Source organism: Rhamphochromis sp. 'chilingali', assembly GCF_963969265.1.
Source record: "Rhamphochromis sp. 'chilingali' genome assembly, chromosome: 12".
Taxonomy (NCBI): Eukaryota; Metazoa; Chordata; class Actinopteri; order Cichliformes; family Cichlidae; genus Rhamphochromis; species Rhamphochromis sp. 'chilingali'.
The window spans coordinates 33,570,405-33,575,234 of NC_137939.1; the positions used below are offsets into that span (position 1 = coordinate 33,570,405).

The 4,830-nt window shown below is 41.1% G+C and overlaps 1 long non-coding RNA gene across 1 annotated transcript; it reads right to left on the reverse strand.

Annotated features, from left to right (window-relative positions):
* Positions 1 to 328: 328 nt before the first annotated feature.
* LOC308407113 lies at positions 329 to 3,253 on the reverse strand. Its single transcript, XR_013973627.1, has 2 exons — positions 1,777 to 3,253; positions 329 to 559 (listed from the first exon to the last, which is right to left on the reverse strand). It is a non-coding gene; the product is annotated as an uncharacterized lncRNA (long non-coding RNA).
* Between the last annotated feature and the right edge of the window lie 1,577 nt (positions 3,254 to 4,830).

The following is a 4,830-nucleotide window of genomic DNA, read 5'->3' on the forward strand; positions in this document are numbered from 1 at the left end:
TACACAGTGATCAGAAAGGTTTCTTTCAAAGTCATTTTGTTCAAGGTAGTCATTCAAGAGTTTGTACCAGTTTCTACCTGATTGTTTTAACCCGTAAAGGGATTTCTTTAATTTGTACACCAAGTTTTCTCCTGACTCTGTTTGCTCAAAACCTTCTGGTTGTTCCATGTATATTTCTTCCTCAATGGGAGCATGCAAATATGCAGTTTTAACATCCATTTGGTGGATAATAAGATCATTCTGGACTGCTATTTGCATTAGGGTTCGCACAGATGTCATGTTTGCTGTTGGTGCAAATGTCTCTTGGTAATCTATTCCTTGTGTCTGGTTGTAACCTTTTGCTACAAACCTGGCTTTGAATATTTGTCCTTGTTCATTTTCTTTGAGGGCGTAGACCCATTTTCCTCCAATGGTATTTCTACCAGTAGGTAAAGTAGTCAGTTCGAATGTGTCATTCTCCTTCAGAGAGTTGATTTCTTCTGTCATTGCCTGTTTCCACCTTGGTGCCTCTGGTGACATCAGCGCCTCTTTATAGGTTTGGGGGATTCCACAGGTTGCTCTGTAACAATAATCAACACTTACAGGGGTTTCATTTGCTAAATCTTTGCAGTTAGATGTGTAATCCTCTAAATATTTAGGAGGTTTCCTTTCTCTGTTAGGATAGCGCTCAGTTTGGTTTTGCTCATCACCCTCATTTCTTTCTATGTCAGGGTTTGGTTCATTTGTGTTGGTTTCCTCTTCTCTAGGAGGTATGTTCTCTGCTGCATTTTCATTTTGTTGTTCTGTACTTTCTTTTAAAGGCACTACATGTTCATAAGTCTGAATTTCTGTGTCATATTCATCAGTCTGTGTTTGTTGTTCAACAGTGTTCTTCTTGATAAATCTCACGAGTCTGTGTTTTGACACTTTTCCTGTGTGAGGGTTATAGACCAGGTATGCTGGGCTATTTTTACTATAACCCACAAATATCCCTTTTTCACATCTGGGATCAAGTTTCTTGTGATCATGTATGTATGCATAACAGTCTGACCCAAATATCCACAGTTTTGAGAGATCTGGTCTTTTCCCTGTTAACATCTGATACGGTGTACTTTTAGTCCTGTTACTGTAGCATCTGTTGCGGGTGTGTGCTGCATTTTGGATGGCGTAAGGCCATAATTCTTTTGGCAGCTCTTTTTCTAGTAAAAGACACCTCCCCATTTCAAAGAGAGTTCTCCATTGCCTCTCAGCTGTGCCATTCTGATGGGGAGAATATGGCGCAGATGTCTCATGCTTTATACCCTTTTCCCTTAAAAGAGACTGGAATGAACTGCTTGTGAACTCGGTGCCATTATCCGATCTAATGCACTTAACACTGCCGTATGGTGCACAGTCAGCTAGAAACTTTGCTGTGGCCTCTGTGGTGTCACTTTTCTGTTTTAGAAAGTAAACTGACACTGCCCCTGAAAAATCATCTGTAAATAATATAGCGTATTTATGACCACTTTGGCCACTAGGTTCAATGGGGCCCGCTAGATCAGTGTGCACCAACTGTAATGGGTCACTCGCTTTTGGGTCGCTTTGTCTGTTTCTGTTGTTAGTGAATTTCCCTTCTGTACACACATTACAATCTAACATGCCACTGCCTGTGATTTTCATGCCATCTACAACATCGGGTAGCTTTAACACATCACTAACATTACAATGTCCTAAAATTTCGTGCCATGTTTTCACATCACAAGCCAGATTAACAGTGTCACAGGACATCATGTCATTGTATGATGTTTCATTGTTTACCGTTTTCAAATAGTAGAGTCTGTTGTATTCTTCGATGGAGAAGACTGTCCCATCTTTGTTCACCAGTTCATTCTGTCCCTTCTTGAAGATCACCTGTGCTCCATAGTTTGTAGCTGCCTTCACTGAAAATATGCTCTGAGGGTAGGATGGGATGAACAGGGCGTCTCTCAGTGTGATGGTGGTACAGTGTCCTTGTATGTCCCGTAGAGAGACGTTGGCATCTCCCCTCTTGAGTGCGACGTTGTTTGTCCTGGATCCATCAGCGAGCTCCATGTAGTGTTTCTCAGGATCAAAAGTCTCATCAAACTTTATGAACTTGTTTTTCTCTGTAATGATGTGTGAAGTAGCACCACAGTCCACCATTAGTCCTTCTCTTATTATGTCAGTAGGCAGAAGTCTTTGACTAACTTTAAATACAAAAGTCTGCTCTTCTTTCTTGTCCTCTTGTTTTACTACAGTTAGTTTCGCATCATCTCTGTATTTGGTTTTTCTTCTACATGTCTCATCACTGTGTGTCGAGCTTCTATGGTAGCTACACCACTTAGGTGTTCCCTTTTGGCGACAATCTTTTACAAAATGTCCTCGGTTTCCGCATCCATGGCAGGTGATTGATGTTAAATCAACCTTCATCACATTATCCGCTTTTACTTTGTTGTCGAATTTCTCGGTTTCCTCATAACTTCGTAGGTTGCTTTTGAACTGTGTGAATGTTAAATCTTCACTGCTTTGAGTTGTGTGAATAGCAAATGGCTTGTAAGCTTCAGGAAGCCCCTTTAGAATCATAGCGATAATAAGTCCATCACTGATGACTTCTTTTGCATTTCTTAGGGAGGTCACTGCTTTTTCAGCCCGGATAATATAATCTGTCACTGTCTCATCTGGTTTCTTCTGTAAAGACGTCAGCTCTGTGTACAGTGCGATGATTCTGGGCTTGCCTTTACTATCGTAGTGGTCACGTAGTATTTTTAAAGCTTTTCTTCCGTCGTCAGTCGCATCTCTCATTACCAGTGAAAGGCTTTTATCATCAAGAAACTGTATCAGTTCAGCGTAGCATTCAGCGTTCTTCTCTGCATCTGGGTTAGTGGCTGATAATATAGTGTCCTTTAGACCAATGATCCGCATGTGGCCGAGAAACTTTGCCTCCCAAAGTTCGTAACTGTTTTCGTCTCCGTTGAACACTAACCTCTGCCATCTTCCTCCTGTTGTGTCACGCCTGGGCCCATAACCTGTTGAGCTCGAAGAGTTTTCTTCTTCTTCGGCCATGTTCTCTTAATAATGCACACACTTGGTGGTTGATTACTTTTCCCGTTTCTTTTATTGTTAACAACACAGGAGGGGAAAACCATACATTACTTCAGCAGTTCGCGCTTCGGAACAATAGGAACAGGAAGTGAAGTAATCTATAATCACCAAAATAAAATCCTTTTCAAAATAAAATGACAATCAGAAAACTTCTTTCACAACATAAAATAAATTAATATATTTACTCATGAGAACACAAATCTAACAGCTGGAATCAAATCTAAGCTTAGCGATCCAGTTTCACCTCTGCTCGTGTCGCCCATTTAAAGTCACATCAGTGTGTTTCTTTGAGCCTTCAGCTGCCTTGTCTCTGATCACAGCAAACACTTATTGAACTCTTAACTCTTGCTGAATATGACATAATGTTTATTTTATACATTAAAGTTCCCTTCATGGTCAAAAAAGGATGCTAAAGGAGGCCATGCCTTTGGTACGGCCTTGGTTTCTCATTCAGTCACCCTAAAATCTAGTTTTAAAAGACCAAAATCAAAATAGTGACAGTGGAAACACCCAGCTTGAGGCTTCATAATGGGTTTCTTTAACGAGTGGGTGGCTAGCATCCATTTTTCATATACATGCCACTCCAGTTGCTCCTCAGTAAGACCTGTCTGAGAGATCATGTCCAAATTAAATTTTGATCTTTTCGGTGTAAAAGAGAGAGTTCGGGCATCAAAATGCTCCCCTTCAGAGTCTGCTTCACCTTAAATCACATTCTGCCCGTGCATCACTCACAAGCTGCGCATTTCCTGACAAATGAGGGTCATTATGAGTTTGAGAGCGCAGGGAGCTAATTAGAGGTCTCAGATCAGTGGTGCCACTGCTGTGATACACTTTGGTGAATGCACACAGACTTCAAGCTTCAGAGGGACTTTTAAAACATCTGTGCCAGTCCACTGTTTTTAGGATAATGATTTTTTACATTTCAGATTGCTTGTCAGTGAAGAGTGACAGGAAGGAGGGAAGCGAGATAATGAAGAAAAGCAAACAACCTAATTCTCCCATTGTCCTTTATGCCTCGTGATGCTAATGGCAGATATAACGTATTAGACACAGAGTTTGACCAAGATTATTTTAACAATAAAAGCAATGTGTGGGTGTTATCTATCAGTTTTTACCATTTGAATTAGTTTGCAGATGCAAAGTGAACATTATGAGAATCTGCTCGGCTCTTAACATCGGACAAGTCCGTGGCAACCTGCTACGGTCAAGGCTGGAGCTCAGTTAACATTTACCCTCTTTGTGGAATTGTTGTCTATTTGGCTTAGATGGAAAAGTTTGTGACAGGAAAAACTACACATTTAGGACTTCACTTGGAAAGAAAAAAACTAGAGTCTATGAACATGTGCTTGTTTAGCAACACAAACGAAGCCCTAACCCTAAATGGGTCATCGAGGAGGCGGCTTTGTAACAGGAACTGGCAAAGTTAACAAAAAGAAAGCAGAACACAGGCGAGGCTCTGGGGTTTTTGACGGAGTTGAAGAATGTACCAGATGTTTCTCACAGAGTCGGAAGAAGGAAAGTGATGCAGAGAGGAAGAGGTTCTTTTGAGTGACTGAACAAGTAGGTTGTGTTTGGCTGGAGAATCTGGAGTGCACAAAGAATTGCAGGTTAGTAGAAGGAATAGCAACGAGGACCAAAGCCAGAAACCATCAGCAGGGCCTGAATGTTGCTACCACAATCTGTCAGAGAGTTGATTTAAAAAAAAAACCAAAGCCAGTCTTAGTGCAGGTGCCTGATTAAAAGATGTCTGAG